This window comes from Aotus nancymaae, unplaced genomic scaffold (assembly GCF_030222135.1).
Source record: "Aotus nancymaae isolate 86718 unplaced genomic scaffold, 86718_ANA_hifiasm-v0.15.2.pri h1tg000011l, whole genome shotgun sequence".
NCBI lineage: Eukaryota > Metazoa > Chordata > Mammalia > Primates > Aotidae > Aotus > Aotus nancymaae.
The window spans coordinates 1,193,387-1,216,340 of NW_026988422.1; the positions used below are offsets into that span (position 1 = coordinate 1,193,387).

At 38.6% G+C, this 22,954-nt stretch overlaps 1 pseudogene; it reads left to right on the forward strand.

Moving 5' to 3' along the window:
- The first annotated feature begins 248 nt into the window (after nt 1-248).
- Nucleotides 249-22,494, forward strand: LOC105734436 (peptidyl-prolyl cis-trans isomerase D-like; annotated as a pseudogene).
- Nucleotides 22,495-22,954: the final 460 nt, after the last annotated feature.

Sequence of the window (22,954 nt, forward strand, 5' to 3'; positions counted from 1 at the left end):
ACCTGTCTCAACTGGGAGTTTAACCTTCTAAAGAATGAGTGGCTCAGCCGTTCAAGCTCTCAGCCAAGTTCTCTGTTTTTTTTACCCTACCCCCACAGGTTAGAACCTCCTTGTGTGACTCCATGTAAGCTCTCTAAATAATCTTGGTTTTTCATAATCTATTCAGGGCATCAGTCGGGCTTAGCAATAGACGCACAATTTTTTGTTGCTTGTTTCTATTTCACCCATATGCCTCAAATGCCTGATATATGGAACCAACTGGTGGATTCCCTTATACTGCTGTACCATCCCGACGTACCACCAGTAAAACATTTCACAACTGGATGGTTGTAGCAGGCTTCTTTGTGATTCACCGACTACCAGAGTTGTGGTTTTCATTGTCGGCAAAGTGGCAGGTAATCTGGCTCCAGAACTCCATCTTAGCACGTGATTTCTTAATCCACTCTTGGCATCCTCTTCACAGCTGGGTTTCCTAGAAAAAAGATGCTAAGACACGGTTTAGGTGTTTACTAAAGTGTATGCTTGAAATCAGTACTCGTGGAGCAGAAGTGAGAAGGGGGAGAAACAGGGCCAATGACCGAGCTGGCTAAGTTATGAGGAGCTCTGGAACTAGCACGCCTTTAAGACTGTCACCTGTTGGAACAAGATGGCAACGCCTTTACCAGTCATTGGACTTGCCTGTTCCCCACCCCCGGAGGCAGCATGACATTGTGTGAAGTGGCTTGCTAAGGGCATTCCTGATGGGAGTGACAGCTGAAGCTTGTCTGCTGACAGCATTCTCACAGCTGGGGCAATAGGCTTTGCACGTCTGACATCTTCCTTGAGGTGTCAGGTTCACAGGTAAGGATAACCTACATTTCTGTGACTTCTGTTATCTAGGTAATATCTACAGATCTGGGTGGTGAGTTTAAGCAGCCACTACAATGTCCCAAACCAAACTCTTAAAATCAACCAACACCCTCCACCATCCCTGGGTTGCAAGGCTGGTTCAACATACACAAATCTATAAATGTAATCCATCACATGAACAGAACCAAAGACAAAAGCCACATGATTATCTCAATAGATGCAGAGAACGCCTTTGACAAAATTCAACAGCCCTTTATGCTAAAAACTCTCAATAAACTAGGTATCGATGGAACGTATCTCAAAGTAATAAAAGATATTTATGACAAACCCACAGCCAATATCATACCGAATGGGCAAAAACTGGAAGCATTCCCTTTGAAATCTGGCACCAGACAAGGATGCCCTCTCTCACCACTCCTATTCAACATAGTATTGGAAGTTCTGGACAGAGCAATCAGGCAAGAAAAAGAAATAAAGAGTATTCAATTCGGAAAAGAGGAAGTCAAATTATCTCTATTTGCAGATGACATGATTATATATTTAGAAGATCCCATCGTCTCAACCCAAAACCTCCTTAAGCTGATAAACAACTTCAGCAAAGTCTCAGGATACAAAATCAATGTGCAAAGATCACAAGCATTCCTGTACACCAATAACAGGCAAACAGAGAGTCAAAGCATGAGTGAACTCCCATTCACAATTTCTACAAAGAGAATAAAGACTTGCAACCAACCCAAATGCCCATCAAAAATAGACTGGATAAGGAAAATGTGGCACATATACGCCATGGAATACTATGCAGCCATGAAAAAGGATGAGTTAATGTCCTTTGCAAGGACATGGATGAATCTGGAAACCATCATTCTCAGCAAACTGACACAAGAACAGAAAACCAAACATCACATGTTGTCACACATAAGTGGGTGTTAAACAATGAGAACACATGGACACAGGGAGGGAAACATCACACACAGAGGCCTGTCGGGGGGGTAGGGAGCTAGGGGAGGGATAGGAGGGAGTGGGGGCATTGGGGAGGGATAACATTAGGAGAAATACCTAATGTAGATGATGGGGGGATGGATCCAACAAATCACCAAGGCACCTGTATACCTTTGTAACAAACCTGCATGTTCTGCATATGTACCCCAGAACTCAAAGTATAATTTTAAAAAAAGAAAAATAAAGAAATAAATAAATACAAACCTTTTCACATCTCCTACAAGGCTTTGAATTATTGGTACCATCTCCAGCCTCAGCCCTGGCCCTCTCTCTATCACTCATCACTCCTTAGCCATGGTGGAATTCTTTCAGTTCCTGGAAGCTGTGAAGCATTTCCCTGCCATAAATAAAACATTCACCATGTTTGTCAAAACACTGGTTTTTGCCTGGCAAATTCCTTATCATCCTTCGGACATCAATGTTAATGTTACCTTCTCAGAGCGCTTTTTCTTAAGTTACAGTGACCTTCTTTTGTGGTTTGCTAGCATCTCTTTAATATTCTTTTATATTAATAGAAATTCCAAGTATGTAGTAATACTTGCCTTGTGAAACACACTTCCCCAAAGTAAATACCAGAACTCAACTTCCAAGCTCCATTGCTCCACTGCAGCTGGAGTACAAGTCTGTGAGCCAGGATCTGCCAGTCAGCTGCATCAGACTTTAGCCTTCCACTGAGAAGGGGGTGGAGTCAGTCTCATTGGTACTCACTTTTCAGAAAGCAGGTGGTGGAGATGACAAGCTATTCTGGGCAGTAAGGGTGGAGATTCTGACAGCCCACCCTGAGCATCATTGGTAGGGTGGGGGATTTGTGAACGTTGTAGTTTCAGAGCCAAGTGGTGGTGGCTATGCTGCTTTTGCTGGAGCAGACCCTGGAGTATGTGTGAATATTGTTCCCTGTTCCCCAATCTTCTCAGAGACACTGTGACTCACCTTTTATATGTTGATGAATTAATTTTCTGCTAGAACAAACCACAGTGGATTCCATTGTTTGTAACTACAGCCAAACATGTATAATTTCCCATGTAAGGCATATTTAGTCTATTATTCTTTATCATACAGCTTTTTGTTTATTGTATTAGCACAAATTATAGTGGGTGGGTGGAGATCAGGGAGGGGTGTGTGTGTGTGTGTGTGTCTGTGTCTGTGTGTGTGTGGTGTCTGCCTGTCTACCAGATTACACCTCCTTGAGGGAAGAGCCTCTGTATTATTCATTCATCACTGTAGTCAGGACCCCAGTCTATTCTTTCAGTAAACTTTATAGAACCTTTCATGTGTGGTAGAATATGCACTAAGAATACAGCCTCAATAAGATACAATTCCTCCTCTCAAAGTGCTCACATCATAGTTGGAAGGATAAATCATTGAAATCTAATATGGTGAATACACCAATAAAAATTGCAAAGGGTTCTTATAAGGTCACAAAGGAGGAGCATCTCATATAATCTCCAGGGAAAGGGAGATGAGGCTTAAAAAAAAAAGGTAGAAAAACAGGGAGTGGAGGAGTAGGAAGCATCCTAGGAAGAATTCTTGGAAAATGCAATGCCAGGCTTCAAAGCGTGAGCAGAAGTCTGAAAGGTGAAAGGAGGGGTGGTGGGGAATCGTGTTGAAAAAGTTGATTTCGGGCAAAGGAGATAGGTCCCACGGTAATGAGCAGCCTGGTGGAGGGAGGGGGAGTTTTCACAAGAGGGAAGCAGGAGAGATGGGGCAGGCATGCCAGAGCTGGGAAGGATGGCACTGGCCTGGACTCATGCTCCACTGGAGATTCCTAAAATTATGGAAAAGGCTTAGAAGAAAATGCAAAAAAAAAAAAAAAAAATCAAGCTAAAAGATTAGTTTGAGGTATTTTATTTTTTATTTCCTTCATAACTATTTAAGCATCCCTTAACACATTATTTCATCAATTAGCTGAGGTTTGTAAAAATCCTCCCCTAACTACCTTCACCACACACACTGGCCATGCTTGTCTTGTATATTTCTCGGCACTGCTATTTCATTAATGTAATATTAACCATATGTACACTTGTTTTTGAATTTATCTTATTTCTCTCTATAAAGTGTATTTCTCAAGTAGACCCTGCGTATTCTGTCATTTCAGATCCCCATGATTTTAAACATCTCGGTAAGTCTGCAGTAGCATTTTATAAATGGTTGTGGAAGGAAAATGTGAGGTCGTACTTAGGAAACTTAAATGTAAAAGAAATCTTTCCCTTTTCTATGATCGCTAATGGATAGTACCCACATAAAATGTTCAAAATATTTCAGTGCAATCTGGGCTATTTCATGGCCTATGCCTTCAAAGAATATTTTAAATAAGTTATTTAGTTAGATAATAATACACATCAACTTATATCTAGCTTTTGTAAATGAAGGGGCAAGATCCAAAGACTGTGATTATCAAATCAAATGAGATTCATAATTCTACCCAGATTCAGATAGTTTTCATCTCCAGAACCCAGAAAAACTATGTGTCTAGCCACCTTTTAACATCTTAATTCCCAATTTTTAAAAAAAAATGTCTTGAAGATCTTAATTATAGAGCCCCTGCTTCATACTCGAGGGAAGGGAGGTTTCTCACAAGACCCTCCCCGGTAGCATGCAAATGGAGAGTGAAATGAAACAGTAAAATGAAAAACTACTATTGACTGGCTAAGAAAACCAATCACTTCTTAGCAATCCTATTTATTCTTCACTCTATGGAGGGTCTGAATTTAAAATGCTGAAATACAGACTAGTGAACAAGCTTTTATAAATGTATCACCAACAATGCCATCTTTAGGACAAATCTTCAGTAACTTCATCCGTCTAACTCCTCTCTATCTCTATTTCTTATAGCCACGTGGGCCTATTCTGCTTTCAGTGGGTTAATTACCAAGGAAACATTTTTCCTCTGTGGTCTAGACATAGAAATATCCAGATACTGTTTCCCTTGAAAGGCAGCCATCCTGCTGAATGTACTTGATCACCAATTCTTGTGTTTTCCTAAGGCCAGTAGGGACTAAACACAATTTCTAAAGACTCCCCCCACCACCCCGTCCCCTTTTTAACCGATTCACAGCTTGTTTGTTTTTGATTGAGGGTGCTGTCAGACAAATGGAGCGAAGGAGAAGAAAACCCCTTAATTTTTAAGGTAGGAGAAACTAGAGAATGATGAATTTGCTATTGCCAAGAGGAAACAATCCTTGGACCTAACAAATAAGTGTGGAAAAAAAGGTTGCTCAATATTATATAACTTCAGTAGTATGAGTACGTAATGGAGATTTTAAGAAAAATATGATTTTCTTAACTGAAACATGAAGGTGTGAGTGTGTATGATTACAGCGAGGTAGAAAGCGAAAGAAAGACAAAAATCTCAACCTTTGGGAAAAAAATCTTAATTCTGAATTGCTGTCTATACCCCTATGACCTTGTATCCATCACTTGACTTGTTTGAAGCTTTATTTCTTCGTATGTAAACCAAAAAATTTAGATAAGTTTATATCCAAGGTTTCTCTCCATCTCTAAAATTCTTTGACCTCCTGTATTTCTCTGCCAAGAATATTCTGCCTGGAAATATCTCTATTTCTCTTCCGTTCTCTCCCCACTTCCACACACCCTCTAATTAGAAAAACTATCTTCTTGCTTCTGTGGAAGTTACATAATAAGTGGGAACTGAAGACAGCTGAGCCTGCTCTGAAACATGATAAATCTCCCCAATGTCCTCAACGTGCCTTCCCTGTGGACACCAGGGGACTCCACACAGACTCGGGAAGGATTAACTGGTACCCCAGCCGAGAGCTGACTGGCACAGAGGCCAGGCACATGTGGGCCACATGAGGTTACTCTGAGGCTTCTCGTTTCTGGGAGGACTTGGACTTCCCTTCTCTCAGCACAGGCTTAGATTCCTGAGTCCCAGAGGCCCGTGGCACAGCCGCAATGATCAGTGTTGCCAGGAACAGGGGTAAGTAGTGAGAACTGTATCCGAACTCACTCCAACTCTTAATGATTCGGGCAACTCACTCGGCCACCAGCTCTGCTTTCTCCCAACTTTGCTTAAATAGCCAAGTCTGTGATGGCTGATGCCCAGTAGTGACATTTCCATTTCAGGCCAGGGAATGTAAAACATATATATATGAGTTAATATGATTAATGTTCTTGAATTTTTTTGTGTGCACCAAAACATATTAAAATGACTAGAGGAACTGATCACTTTGGTTACTCTGTGCCTCAAGGGACATACTACCTAAGTGCCCAGCTGACAGAAGGCCAGACTTGCTCAGATATTGGTAAGCCACGTGGGAATAACGCAGGCCAAATTGGCAAATGATAGGATTGCCTCTCACAGGCCAAACCCTCCACAGAGAAGCTCGGCACCCTGCATGGAGTTACTGAGACTGGGGTTCTCATTTTTTCTGAAATGTCTGTTCCAACAGTGTTAGGCAGAGTCTGGAAGCAGCTACACATTTCTCAGTGATGAGTTCTGAAGTGAAGACTTGTCGGTAGCGTAGTAACGTGGATTAAAAAATGTATTTTATTTGGTGGTAGAATTTCCTGGCTCTTAAAAAGACACTGCAAAACTTAGTTTGATGGCAGATGAATTTAACTCTTGAGGGTTTGTGTCTTAGTCACTCTCAGGAGAAAACAACCAACCCTCTACCTGTGTTTTCTTCTCACTTCATGTTAGATATCACATTAAGGCATGGCAAAATACCAACCTCAGCCTCAGGGACAGATTTGAAATGCAAGACTCCTCACACAAGAGTACTTTTGTCAAATACCTGTGGTTGTATTTTCCAGTTCTATCTCCCTATCAAAAAACAACCAGCAAAAAAAGATGACGACTTTGAAGATCTAAATGTACTTTAGCTCTATCCCACTGGGCAAATGCCATTAAAGTGGTTGAAAGGACTGATCACTTTTAGTCACCCCATGGTTCTGCATCCTAAGGGATGCATTCGCCAACTCAAGCTGCTCAGATACTGCTGAGCCACGTGGGAATAATGAAGGCTGAATCGTAAAAGACAGAAACGTTGTCTCTCACAGGCCAAACCTCTCACCACAGGCTCATGGAGCCCTCCGTAGAGTTAACCCCATTGGACCTCTTGTTTCATCCTGAAATGTCTGCTCCAATAGTATTAGACACGCTCTGGAAGCAGCTACACGTTTCCGAATAATGAATTTGGAGAAAAACATTTGTCCACAGTATGGGGCTATCCAGTGTTACACTTTGTGATGATCCCACAATTCATTAATCCACTCTCCCTTGACAGGCACTCAGGCAATTTTCAGTTTTGTACTTTTATAAATAGTCCTCCTAAGACAATATAGAACATGTCTTTTCATAAAGCTATGTACACATTTCTGTTGGGTTATATGCCTAAGCATCGTATTGCTTAGAAGATATTGCCAAACTGTTTGTCGATGTCATTGTACCAATTTAGACTCCTACCAGCAGTGACTCACGGCCAACAATTTCTGTGATTTCACATCCTTACTAAGACTCAGGAGTCTCTGCTCTTTCTGTTTTAGCCATTCTAGTGAATGTACAGTATTGTCTTTTTGTTTTTTCCTGATAACTAGTAAGACTGAATATTCTCCATTAAACTTATTCCAGTCTTGTTTATTTCTCTACTGATTATATGCCTTTTTCTTATTGATTTGTAGTTCTGTATGCATTCTGGATACATATACCCTGAGGTTCTTCAAGCAGTTATTAATTTTGATGTAAACTGTATTATCATTATTTTTGTTTTAGAAATAGTTCTTTTGGTGTCCCATTTTATTTTTTTAAATATATATTTTATTGTGTTTTAGGTTTTGGGGTACATGTGAAGAACATGCAGGATTGTTGCATAGGTACACACATGGCAGTGTGATTTGCTGCCTTCCTCCCCTTCACCTATATCTGGCATTTCTCCCCATGCTATCTCTCCCCAACTCCCCACCCCCTGCTGTCCCTCCCCTAGTTCCCCCCAACAGACCCCAGTGTGTGATGTTCCCCTCCCCGTGTCCATGTGTTCTCATGGTTCAACACCCGCCTATGAGTGAGAACATATGGTGTTTGATTTTCTGTTCTTGTGTCAGTTTGCTGAGAATGATGGTTTCCAGGTTCATCCATGTCCCTACAAAGGACACGAACTCATTGTCATCTGTGTTCCATTTTAAAGTCTTTGTCTGCTCCAAGATCATAAAGAGGATCATAAAACTTTTCCACTAAAAGCTTTATTGTTTTGCCTTTTACATTTAAATCTATAATCCATCTGAATTTGACTATTTCTTTTTTTTTTTTTTTTAAGTGTCTTAAAACAAAACTTTGTTTTTTCTCAGAGTTCTGTGGGTTGGTTGGGAGAATTTTTTTTTTTTTTTTTTTTTGGTGTGGGGACAGAGTTTCTCTCTTGTTCCCCAGACTGGAGTGCAATGGCACGATCTCAGCTCAAATGATTCTCCTGCCTCAGCCTCCGGAGGAGCTGGGATTACAGGTATGCACCACCATGCCTGGCTAATTTTGTATTTTAGGACTCAGCATCATTTATTGAAAAAACTATTTTCTCTTTGCTGCACTGCATTGACATTTTTTCTTTTGTTTGTCACAAATCAGGTGACTATGTTAGTCTAATTCTGAACTCTCTCTTCTGTTCCGATGGTCAGTTTTTCTGTCTTACAAATACCACACTGTCTTGACTACTATAATTTTATAATAAATTTTGATATCTGGTCAAAGAAGCCCTCTAGCCATGTTCTTCTCCAAGAATACCTTGGATATCCTTGGCCGTTTGCAGTTCCAATTTGCATTTAATAAAAAGTATGCTGGTTTTAAAAATTAGAGCTACACCAAACTAAATATGTAGACTAACTTAGGCAGATTTAATATCTTAACAGCATTGAGTCTTCCACCTATGAACATGGAATATCTCACCATTTGTTTAGATCCTCTTTCATTTTTCTCAATAACATTCTGTAATTTGACTGTAGAGGTGTTTACATGTTTATTGCTTTGGTTCCTACATACTATGATTGCAATCTTGTTTGTCCCCACCAAGACTCCTGTTGAAATTTGATCTCCAGTGTGGCAGTACTGGGAGATGGGGCTTAGTGGGAGAAGTGTTGGGTCCTGGCAGCAGATTCCTTGTAAATGGCCTGGTACCTTTCTCATGATAATAAGTTCATGCTTTACTGAGACTAGATTAATTCCTCAGGAATGGATTTGTTTCTGCAAGAAGGGATTGCTATAAAGCAAGGTTTCTCCTCACTGTTGGTATCTCTTCCCATGTGTTTACTTCTCTTTTGACCCTCTCTGCCATATTTTGACTTAGCATGTGGCCCTCAGCAGAAGCTGAGCAGACGCCAATGCTATGCTTCCCACACTTGCCAGCTAGCAGAACTACAGCTAAATCAACTCTTTCTTTAATTTACCCAATCTCAAGTATTCTGTTATAAGCGACACAAAATGAACTAACATACTAGGTATATGATTTTCGATACATTGGTGATAATGTTCTAAATTTTTTTTTTCGTGTTTCTGGTATATAGAAAGACTTTCTAAATTATGCAGATTAACCTTATATTCAGTGATGCTGCTAAATCTACTGACAAATTCTTATTCTTTTCCTATAGTCAGCTAATGTAATGAATTATATTGAGTGATTTCTGATGGTAAACTACTTTTGCATACTTAAAATAAACTCTCCCTAAGGGTGATGTATCCTCATTTCTGTGTATTGCTCAGTTGAATTTGTTAATGTTTTCTTAAGAATTTTCCATCAATGTTCATGAGAAAACTTGGTATATAATGTCCCTTTGTTATTCTGCCTTTGACCATTTTATAATCCGTATTATGGTGCCTCTTTAAAAGGATCAGAAAATGTTTCCTATTTTTCTTTTCTCTTAGAGAATTTGTACAATATTGCTGTTGTCTTTCTTAAATGTTTGAAAGAATCAGCAGTGAAACTACGTGGGCCTCAGAATTGGAATATGAGAAGGTTTTGGCTAAGAATCCAATTTTTTAAACACATGTCTGATTGTTTACATTTTCTGTTTCTTCTTATAGCAAAATTAGTAAGTTGTTGAGTTTTTTGAGTCATTAATTTATTTCATTCAAATCAGTAATTTTACTGGAGAAAGCATTCATAATATTATCTCACCGAAAATATTGTGATCTGTGTATTTTCACTTCTGAAAACTTATGGATTCTTTATTTTTTCTTGATTAATCCTATTAAAACTTTATCAACTTTAAGTCTCAAGCCTCAGTTTTGTTAATTTTTCTTCTTTTCATTGTTTATTTCAATTTGTTTATTTCTTTCTTTAGGTTTTCTTTAGTTTTGATGTGCTTTCTACTACCTAGCTTCTTAACTTATAAGTTTAAATAATTGATTTTCAGTCTTTCTTCTTGTCTAAGATATGTAGCATATTCTCTGACCACATGGAATTAAGCTAGATATTAGAAAACATTTTGAACCAAAATAAAATGGAAACATACCAAATCAAAATTGTAGTGCTGCAGTTTCTCTCTAAGCACTGAATTACCTACAGCAATACAGTGATATGTTTCCATTGTAATTCAGTTGTTTTTATTATAATACATATTATATGCAAATATATATGACATTACAATTCTTGTTGCATACATATAACCACTAGTCATTTAATTTATCCACATATTTACTTTCCTGAAGTTTGAAATTTTCTCCTATATTTTCATGTTGTATCTGGAATCATTTATCATTTTATTTTTACTTTTCTTAATTTCTTTTTTAAATTTTACTTTAAGTTCTGGAATACATGTGCAGAATGTGCAGGTTTGTTACATAAGTATATACGTGCCTTGGTGGTTTGCTGAACCCATCAACCCATCATCTACACTAGGTATTTCTCCTAATGCTCTCCCTCTCCTAGCCCTCATCACTCAATAGGCCCCAGTATATGATGTTCCCCTCCCTGTGTCCATGTGTTCTCATTGTTCAACTCCCACTTATGAGTGAGAACATGCAGTGTTTGGTTTTCTGTTCCTGTGTTAGTTTGCTGAGAATGATGGTTTCCAGTTTCATCCATGTCCCTGCAAAGGACATGAACTCATTCTTTTTTACAGCTGCAGAGTATTCCATGGTGTATATGTGCCACATTTTCTTTATCCAGTCTATCATTGATGGGCTTTTGGGTTGGTTCCAAGTCTTTGCTATTGTGGTCAGTACTGCAATAAACAAACATGTGCATGTGTATTTATAGTAGAATGATTTATAATCCTTTGGGTATATGCCCAGTAATGAGATTTCTGGGTCAAATGATATTTCCAGTTCTAAATCCTTGAGGAATCATCACACTGTCTTTCACAATGGTTGAACTAATTTACACTCCCACCAATAATGTAAACCATTCCTATGTCTCCAAATCCTCTCCAGCATCTGTTGTTTCCTGACTTTTTAGTGATCGTCATTGTAATTGGTGTGAGATGGTATCTCATCGTGGTTCTGATTTGCATTTCTCTAATGACCAGTGATGATGAGCTTTTTTTCGTATGTTTGTTGGCTATATAAATGTCTCCATTTAAGAAGTGTCTGTTCATATATTTCACCCACTTTTTGATGGATTCGTATGTTTCTTTCTTGTAAGTTTGTTTAAGTTTCACGTGGATTCTGGATATTAGCCCTTTGTCAGATAGATAGATTTCAAAAATTTTCTCCCATTCTGTGGGTTGCCTGGAATCATTTTTCTACCTGAGAGAAGTTCATTTAATTTTACAATGGTGGGCCTACTAGTGACAAATTCTCTTATTTTTTATTTGACTAAAACTATATTTATTTTTATTTTTAAAGGATATAAAATTTTGTGTATGAAATTATAGGTTGGCAGTTAAGTTGACATTTTTAAAATGTCCTTTTATTGTTTTCTAGTTTCCATCATTTTAGTTAAGAAGTTAGATTTTAGTCTTAGTGTTTCTCTTTTTAAGGCAACAACTTTAAGTTTTTCTCTTTATATTTGGTTTTCGGAAGACTCTTTAACACACTGTGGTATAGTTTGATTTGTTTATCTTCAAAATGGGGTTCTCGAAGCTTCTGGAATCTCTCAGTCTATATCTTTCATCAGTTTGAAAAACATAAATAGTGATTCCACCCATTTTCTCTTTTTATTTCTGTGACACCAATCATATGTATGTTAGACCTTTGGATCATCCTATATATCTCTATTCATTTTTTCTTCTAATTTTTTCCATATTCTTAATTTTGTGTGTTTTTGTTGACCTATATTTTAATTCACTTGTCCTGTATACTTCAGCTTACAATCTGCTGTTAAATCCATCTGTTGAGTTCTTAATTGTGGAAACTGTATTTTTCAATTGTCTGTTATCTATTTCTTATTATTTAATAGAATATAATTGTCTGGAAAAAATCTGCATACCTTCATCTATTCTTTTTATCTTTTTCTCTAATTTATTTAATATATTAATTATTGTTATTACAAAGGCCTTGATTGGTAACTCTGATATCTGAATCATTCATTAGTGTGCTACTATTTCCATCTTTTCCTTCATTATTAATAAGAATTTTCCTGTCTTTTTGCATGTATAGTAATATTTTATTGTGTGTCAGACGTTAAGTATAAAAGAAATAGAGAGGGTCCAAAGGATGTTATCTTTCACCAAACAGGGTTTACCCATTCTTCTGTTATGCCACTCAGTTAAGCAGCTGATCATTTTGCACAGTCAGGAATTGATGTGGGTTAGAGCTGGACTATACATTGTGTAAGTCTCAGTATATATCTGTTTCAGTCATCTTCTTTCTTTTTTTTTAATTGCATTTTAGGTTTTGGGGTACATGTGAAGAACATGCAAGATTGTTGCATAGGTACATACATGGCAATGTGGTTTGCTGCCTTCCTCCCCATCACCTATATCGGGCATTTCTCCCCATGTTATCCCTCCCCAACCCCCTACCCCCTGCTGTCCCTCCCCTAGTTCCCCCGCACAGACCCCAGTGTGTGATGCTTCCCTCCCTGTGTCCACGTGTTCTCATTGTTCATCCGCTTATGAGTCAGTCGTCTTATTGAAAATGACCATCTCGAGCTTTTAATTGAGAGCCTAACTGGTTTCTTCCTCTGCAGCTCTGAAAGACTTCAGAATTTCAGTCCCATTGTTCATAAGTTTCCAGCCCAGCTCTCTAGCCTGTCACTTCAGACATCTTAATAGTCTACCATATGTCTTGATTTAGAGACCAATGGAGTGCCTGAGGTAGTTACACTCCCCCCGTATGTCTTTTTGAAGCTTTCAGACTACTTTCTCAACCTCCAGTGTGGCTGCGGATGAACATAGTTTTGCCAATGTCATATGGGGTAAATTAGCATTTGAAGAAGTTGCTAAAATTTCCAGTTTCCCTCACCGGTCTCCTACAATGGCTAAAACAAACAAACCAACAAAAATTTTGCTGGTTTCTCTTTCTCCCTGGAAGTGGCTCAATGTATAAATCAAGCCCCATCTGCAGGCTGTGCCTTTAATTAGTTAAATTTTCCAGAGGACCAAATTTCCAGGATTCAGGAAATGTCCTCAGGAAGAATTTCTGCTCACCTCAGAAGTGTTCTCCCACATCTCCCCCAAAACAGAGCCTTCATCTGTTCTCCCCATGGCTGCCAGGGAGGAGGGGTGTACAAGGAACACCATGAGTGAACTGTCTAGCTAAGTATTTTTCCAATCTATTAAGTAAACCAGAATTCAAGCCCTTAGAATTTTGCTAAGAATTAACCATTTCCCATTTTAGCTGTGGCCAAGAGACCAACATTTAATATGAACAGGGTAAGGATGAAGTAAATAAATACCTTACAGAGATAAGAAAAAGTTAGGTTAAGCTAACGTCATCTTATAGCATTATAATCTGGTTCTGCCTATATTCAGCTAAACTTTATTTTCAAGTGTTCTTTCTCTACTCACGAAATCTGATTTTGCTTTTGATATACCCTCCTGTAGAACCTGGTATAATGTCCTAGTGATGTCAGAATCCAAGGACAATCATTTGATGTTTTGCTTAGAAAATGCTACCCATCTTATTGGTCTTATCCATTTTTAATTTAAAAATAGTGTACGTATTATAATCTTAGTCACGTAGTTAATCAAGATTTTGGTTGCATACCCAAACAAAATATCCCAGTAGCATAGCTTATATTCCATTTAAATCTACTATAAGCATTTTCTAATCTCTAAGTCTGATATAAATGTGTAGATGTTCTACTTACAGAAAAGAGAGCATGTATTACTGAGTTTTCTTTCAAGGCATCCAGTAACAATGACCAAAATGTTTCCAGCTTGCTAATGTATCTGAATCATGGCAATTGTTTATGCTTACTTTTTTCCAAAGGTCTTTATTGTCATAACATCCAACAAAGTTGAACTCACTATGAAAAATTAGGACCATAAAACTATTACTTTGGCTCTTTGGCTATCAAAAATTAGCTTGTTAAGCACTTAGGGTTGTTAGCAAAACTGAGAAGGCATGGGAAAGAGAAAGAAATTGCATGCCAGCTTTATTCATTCAAAAGCTTTTAGCACTGAGTTACACAATGGACAAATCTCAAGGACATTCCCTGTGTCTGTCTGTAATGATTACACTAAAGTCAAGCACAACCCCACAAACCAATCAGACTCAAATGCTTTGGAGTTAAAATGCTGGGTATGTAGATTAGGTTCCCTAAAAGACACCAATTTTTTTTATGAAATTTCGAGACAAAGTAAAAGGTTAATTTTAGATATCAACATATTGATTAATATACTAATTCACAAATTTATAAACTTCAGAGTAAACAAGAACGATAATGTTAGTCTTCTTTTTAAAATCTGACTATTTAAAGTCCACTTAGTACACCCCACAAACTCCTTGGCTATTGCCCATAAAGCCACCATGGTCAGGCTCCTGCCCATCTGTGTAATCTCACCTTGCCACAGATATCCTCTATTTGAGATACTTTGAACCATTCGAGGTTCAAGATGTATGAGGGTATTTCTCAACTTTCTGCTTTAGCACAAGCTGTTTTCTCTATCTAGAAGTTCTTACCCTACTTTTCACACACAGTAAACTCAACTCAAATGCCACCTTTTCTGTGAAGACTTTCCTGACCTCCCTAAACAGAGTTACTTTCTTTTACCTGCTTCTGTCACATCGTATTTATAGGTATATTTCAGCCTCTACCCCATTACCATCTCTAGCTTCTGCATGCTTCTAGGGCAGGGAAAATACTCTAAGCACATTGATATCCTTAAGAGCAGTACCCTATGTGACACAAAGCAGCTCTATAGTTAATAAATGTAGGAAGACCTAAGGTGGGAAGGAGAGGAAAGAGAAAGGAAAAAAAGACTTGAAGCTTTTAAAATGGCCAAAAATATTTCCAAAACCTAAATTTACAGTTGCTAAGCTCACAATAGTATTTACTGAATGAGCAAAGAGCTCCTAAATATTCAAAATATGTGATATACTAAAGGGAGTGGTTGCAAATAATATATAGGCTTCTAATGTTATAAGATCAGGCATAAAGATACAAGAACTTACATTTTACTCTCTCTTTTTTGTCTTTTGCCTTCCTTCAGGGAGACTTTATTTTTTGTGTTCAGGAAATTTGTCTTCTGTTCTGTTGTTTTTATGACTCACCTAGTTTCTTAGGGTCTTTTTCTCTGTTTGATGATGGCAGTTGATGTGGGTTTTGGGTGTTATGGTATAATTCTGGAAAGTATTATAAAATATCATTTTATTATTATTGAATTTTGTGCATGTAAAATTAGAGTTGTTGACTTATATAAAAATGAAAAGGATTGGTACCATGCCAAATAGTAATTCTGTTTTCGGAGACAGAATCAGGGATTCATTAAAATCTGCACACAGCTCAGACAAGCCCAGGGTTCTGAATAATGTATTCTTCCTTTCTGTGATGGTTACATAGTGCTTATGAATCACAAAATATTTTGCATGTAATATTCATTTGATTCTTTAACTTTCAGATGGGGACACAAAGGCTCCTAGAAGATGCACGATGGACACATAATCACTCATTTGGTAAACTGAAAAGTTGGAGACTAAAACCGGTCTTCTGACTTCAACTGCTGTCTTCTTTCTTACTATACTAGGGTGCCTTCTTCTGTTTACTCATTTCTGATTCCTTTTATGGATGACCCCCAAAAGATGATACTCTAGAGCCAATGGCTTAGATATGGTGGCATACTCATAGCTAACTACTCATCTGCTCCTTTAAAATCTGCTGCTACATTGAAGTTCATTTCCATGTCTATGGAGAGGACAATTTATCAGAAGTACAGGTGTAAGACTAGCTGCCTCTAGCTGTCTTTGTAAGACACAGGGACTTGACAGATAAACTTTTAATTAAAATAAACTTAAGCATTAGTGGAGTTCACATGAATTAAAGTTCAGTCTGGTAGTCATTAATGTTGTTCACCAAAGTGCTTAGTTTTCTTTCTTAGAAATTGGTAAGAATACACTTCCCTGCACCTTGAAGTTAGGTGTGGCCATGTAAGCTTTTTGGCCAATGAAATGTGAGCAGAAGTGATGTGTGTCACTTCGACAGGAAGCTTTAGGAATTGCTATGCGATCTGCTTTCTTCCTTTCTGTCTGCATCATTTCTTCCCACCCTGACTTTTTTTTTTTTTTTGACTTGACATTCTGGCAGTGTGGTCATTTAGTTTCTCCTATCAGGGTTCTTGACAAAAGACAATGTGGAACACATCCTCTTGCCCACACACCCACTCCAACAAGCCAACCCATCATGGACATGAAGCATGAGCAAATGTTTTAAAACTTTAAAATTTTTGTTTTTTTAAATCTGGAGACAACAGATGCTGGAGAGGATGTGGAGAAATAGGAACACTTTTACTCTGTTGGTGGGAGTGTAAATTAGTTCAACCATTGTGGAAGACAGTGTGGTGATTCCTCAAGGACCTGGAAATAGAAATTCCATTTGACCCAGCAATCCCATTACTGGGTATATATGCAAAGGATTATAAACATTCTATTAAAAAAGATACATGCACAAGTATGTTCATTGTGGCACTGTTTACAACAGCAAAGACCTGGAACCAACTCAAATGCCCCTTGATGACAGACCGGACAAGGAAAATGTGGCACGTATACACCATGAAATACTATGCAGCCATAAAAAATGATGAGTTTGTGTCCTTTGTAGGGACATGGATGAATCTGGAAACCATCATTCTCAGCAAACTGACACAAGAACAGAAAATCAAACACCACATGTTCTCACTCATAAGTGGGTGTTGATCAATGAGAACTCATGGACATAAGGAGGGAAGCATGACACACTGGGGTCTGTTGGGGGGGATAGGGGAGGGACAGTGGTGGGTAGGGAGGTTAGGGAGGAATAACATGGGGTGAAATGCCAGATGTAGGTGATGGGGGGATGGAGGCAGCAAAGCACATTGCCATGTATGTACCTATGCAACAATCCTGCGTGTTCTTCGCATGTACCCCAGAACCTAAAGTGCAATAAAGTATGTATAAAAACTTTTTTTTTAGTTTTTTTTTTTAAAAACGAAGCAGTACTAGGCTATCCAACTGGTACACTTACCTTAATATATTATTTCAATCCAATAATAATGCCCAATGGAATAGTCAATGGAAACATTTTTTGAATCTATCAAATTTTAGTGCAGACTGCTCTTAATAAAGAATATTGATGGGGTTCAGGACATACTACCCCAAAATGTGACACCTTGGCATTTTGAGAAAACAACTGAAACCAGAAAGTCTCTCTCACATGTTCCTACCCTTTTCCCCTAAAGAAGGTCACAAAAGAGTTCTTCAACCTTCCTCTAAAGTAGAGGAAGATTTCTTGCACCTTATTTGAAAAGTGCCCAGCAAATACTCAGAAGATAGGAATGTTCTTATCTTTGAAGACACAGGATCACAAGGAAGATTATGTACAGTCCTTGCTAAGTTCCCCCACCCTAGTTTATTACCATTAGGTCAAATCACCTCTGTTCAATCAGACTTCCCCATGACTGTCCCTTCTTCATCAAACCTAAGCATAAAAATACACAGGTTTCTTGGTTTCTCTGGGTCCTCATTTCTGAAGGCTCCATGTCACATAAAATTTAAGTTAAATACATTTGTATAGTTTTTCTCTCATTAATCTGTATTTTATTCAGCCATGAACCTTGTGATGTGTGAAAAAAAGATGTTGTTTTTTCTTCCTTACACTAAATATTCAAAGGCTCATGGCAGCTTATTGCTAATGAGCTTTTTGAACAAGTGTTTTAGTCTATGACACTGAGAAATAAACCAATAAAAGAAACAATTTCATGGATAGCCATCTTTGTAAGGGGATCTAAGAAGATGACTAGGAATGGCTGTGTTTATGAGAAGCTAATATTTTTTCTCTTCCCCCAGCCTCAATTGCCTCCAAAGGTCGTAGTTTCAGGACCAGTTCTTTTTATTCAGACAAACCTAACAATCCTTCCTTTAGAGACTTCAGACAAGTACTAAACTTAGCAGACTCTAAGAGTAGACCTAGGTTGAGACATATCCTGTTTTTCCACTAGATTCCCTTCCAACTTAAGAAGTTTGATGCTTTTCCTTGAGCTTAAAATCATTTAACAGATTACAGAGTCTCTTTGGACCTTTGTCATCTTAGCTGGCATCTCCAGCAAGAAGATGCCCACAATGAATACTTGAGAATTCATAATGAACAAAGAAATTTCTAATTCTGTGCATGACCACCACTCAGATCCAGCCACCCCAGGCCAAATCTTGTCCAAAAGTGTGCCCACAAGGTTTCCTATCAAGGCCACAAAGACTGTATGAGCAATAAAATACTGGCAAACCGATTGCAACAGCACATCAAGAAGCTTATCCATCACGATCAAGTAGACTTCATCTCAGGATTGCAAGGCTGGTTCAACATATGCAAATCCATAAATGTAATCCATCACATAAACAGAACCAAAGACAGAAACCACATGACTATCTCGATAGATGCAGAGAAGGCCTTCAACAAAAATTAAACAGCCCTTCAGGCTAAAAACTCTCAATAAACTAGTTATTGATGGAACGGGTCATAAAATGATAAAAGCCATATATGACAAACCTACAGCCAATATCATACTGAATGGGTAAAAGTTGGAAGAATTTCCTTTGAAATCAGACACTAGACAAGGATGCCCTCTCTCACCACTCCTATTCAATATAGTATTGGAAGTTCTAGCCACAGCAATCAGGCAAGAAAAAGAAATAAAGGGTATTCAATTAGGAAAGGAGGAAGTCAAACTGTCTCTATTTGCAGATGACATGATTGTATATCTAGAAGACCCCATCGTCTCAGCCCAAAATCTTCTCAAACTGATAAGCAACTACAGCAAAGTCTCAGGATACAAAATCAATGTGCAGAAACCACAAGCATTCCTATATACCAATAACAGACAAACAGAGAGCCAAATCAAGAGCAAACTAGCATTCACAATTGCTACAAAGAGAATGAAATATCTAGGAATACAACTAACAAAGGATGTAAAGTACCTCTTCAAGGAGAACTGCAAACCACTGCTCAATGAAATAAGAGAGGACACAAACAGATGGAAAAACATTCCATGCTCATGGTTAGGAAGAATCAATATCATGAAAATGGCCATACTGCCCAAAGTAATCTATAGATTCAATGCTATTCCCATCAAGCTACCAATGACCTTCTTCACAGAACTGGAAAAAACCACTTTAAACTTCATATGGAATCACAAGAGAGCCCATGTAGCCAAGACAATCCTAAGCAAAAGAACAAAGTTAGAGGCATCACACTGCCAGACTTCAAATTATACTGCAAGGCTACAGTAATCAAAACAGCATGGTACTGGTACCAAGACAGAGACATAGACCAATGGAACAGAACAGAAGCCCCAGAAGAAACACCACACATCTACAACCATCTGATCTTTGACAAACCCAGCAAAAACAAGCAATGGAGAAAGGACTCCATGTTTAATAAATGGTGTTGGGAAAACTGGCTAGCAATGTGCAGAAAGCAGAAACTGGACCCCTACCTGTCACCTTACACTAAAATTAATTCCAGATGGATTAAAGATTTAAACATAAAACCTAATACCATAAAAACACTAGAAGAAAATATAGGCAAAACCATCCAGGACATAGGCATAGCCAAGGACTTCATGACTAAAACACCAAAAGCAATGGCAATAAAAGCCAAGATAGACAAATGGGATCTAATTAAAATTCAGAGCTTCTGTACAGCAAAAGAAACCATTATTAGAGTGAATTGGCAACCAACAGAATGGGAAAAAATTTTTGCAATCTACCCATCTGACAAAGGGCTAATAACCAGAATCTACAAAGAACTAAAACAAGGCCTATCAAGGAAAAAACAAACAACCCCATTCAAAAGTGGGCAAAGGATATGAACAGACACTTTTCAAACGAAGACATACATGAGGCCAACAAACATATGAAAAAATGCTCATCATCACTGGTTGTTAGAGAAATGCAAATCAAAACCACATTGAGGTATCATCTCATGCCAGTTAGAATGGCAATCATTAAAAAATCTGGAGACAACAGATGCTGGAGAAGATGTGGAGAAATAGGAACACTCCTACACAGTTGGTGGGAGTGTAAATTAGTTTAACCACTGTGTAAGACAGTGTGGCAATTTCTTAAGGATCTAGAAATAGAAATTCCATTTGACCCAGCAATCCCACTATTGGGTATATACCCAAAGAACTATAAATCGTTCTACTATAAAGACACATGCACACGTATATTCATTGCAGCCCTGTGTACAATAGCAACGACCTGGAGCCACCCCAAATGCCCATCAATGATAGCCTGGACAAAGAAAATGTGGCACATATACACCATGGAATACTATGCAGCCATAAAAAATGATGATTTCGTGTCCTTTGTAGGGACTTGGATGAATCTGGAAACCATCATTCTCAGCAAACTGACACAAGAACAGAAAGCCAAACACCGCATGTTCTCACTCATAGGTGGGTGTTGAACAATGAAACACGTGGGCTCAGGGAGAGGAGCATCACTCACTAGGGGCAGTTGGGGGGGTAAGGGAGAGACAGTGGGGGTTGGGGAGGAAGGGAGAGTGGGGAGGGATAACATGGGATGCCAGATATAGTATGCACCTAAAGTTAAATAAATTAATTTTTTAAAAAGACTGGAGAGTTTGAGTTGCCGGGCTGCCATGAGGTTTGCGGATTCTACGTGCAAACGCGTCTGCAAGTCGAGATGTCGCACCCGCCCCCCAAGCCAAGCCCTCCAACCCCAGTAACCCTCAAGTCTTCTTTGACGTGGACATAGGAGGGGAGCGAGTGGGTCAAATTGTCTTAGAATTGTTTGCATATATTGTACCTAAAACTGCGGAAAATTTTTGTGCACTGTGTACAGGAGAAAAAGGCATTGGACCCACGACTGGAAAATCTCTCCATTTCGAAGGATGCCCTTTTCATCGAATTATTAAGAAATTTATGATCCAGTGTGGAGACTTCTCAAATCTGAACGGGACAGGTGGAGTAAGTATTTATGGTGAAATTTTGAAGATGAAAATTTCCATTATAAGCATGATCGGGAGGGTTTACTGAGCATGGCAAATGCAGGCCGCAACACAAATGGTTCTCAGTTTTTTATCACAACAGTTCCAGCTCCTCATCTGCATGGGAAACGTGGTGTTTGGGAAAGTAATTGAAGGAATAGGAGTGGCAAGGATATTGGAAAACGTAGAAGTGAAAGGAAAAACTTGCCAAAAAGTGCGTTATTGCAGAATGTGGAGAATTGAAGGAAGGAAATGATTGGGGAATATTCCCAAAAGATGGCTCTGGCGACAGTCATCCAGATTTCCCTGAGGATGCGGATATAGATTTAAAAGATGTAGATAAAATTTTATTAATGACAGAAGACTTAAAAAACATTGGAAATACTTTTTTCAAATCCCAGAACTGGGAGATGGCCATTAAAAAATATGCAAAAGGTTTAAGATATATTGACAGTTCAAAGGCTGTTATCGAGATAGCAGATAGAACCAAGCTGCAACCCATAGCTTTAAGCTGTGTACTGAATATTGGTGCTTGTAAACTGAAGATGTCAAATTGGCAGGAAGCAATTGACAGTTGTTTGGAGGCTCTTGAAATGGACCCATTAAATATCAAAGCATTGTACCAAAGAGCTCAAGGATGGCAAGGATTTAAAGAATATGATCAAGCATTGGCTGATCTTAAAAAAAGCGCAGGAAAGGCCGGGCGCTGTGGCTCACGCCTATAATCCCAGCACTTTGGGAGGCTGAGGCAGGTGGATCACGAGGTCAAGAGATCGAGACCATCCCGGTCAACATGGTGAAACACCGTCTCTACTAAAAATATAAAAATTAGCTGGGCATGGTGGCACGTGCCTGTAATCCCAGCTACTCAGGAGGCTGAGGCAGGAGAATTGCCTGAACCCAGGAGGTGGAGGTTGCGGTGTGCTGAGATCACGCCATTGCACTCCAGCCTGGGTAACAAGAGCGAAACTCCGTCTCAAAAAAAAAAAAAAAAAAAAAAAAAGCTCAGGAGATAGCACCAGAAGATAAAGCTATCCAGGCAGAATTGCTGAAAGTCAAGCAAAAGATAAAGGCACAGAAAGATAAAGAGAAGGCGGTATATGCAAAAATGTTTGCTTAGTAAGGATTCAATTTTGCTTATTGTGTAATTGTATAAATGCAATAAGAAAATGTAAAGGTTTTTGTCTATTATTACGATCCCTAATATGTTTCTTTTTATACTTCAGTTCCTCATTGTTTACAGTTTAGGAGTACTGATAGGGGTTCATGCTTAATAAACATGTTAATATACAGTAAGTAAAGTGTTTTTTTGTTTGTTTGGAGATGGAGTTTCACTCTGTCACTCAGGCTGGAGTGCAGTGGTGCTATGTCGGCTCACCACAACCTCCACCTCCCGGGTTCAAGCGATTCTCCTACCTCAGCCTCCTGAGTAGCTGGACTAAAGGCATGTGCCACCAAGCCTGGCTAATTTTTGTACTTTTAGTACAATGGGCTTTTACCATATAGGTCAGGCTGGTCTTGAACTCCTGATCTCATGATCTGCCTGCTTCGGCCTCCCAAAGTGCTGAGATTTTAGGCAT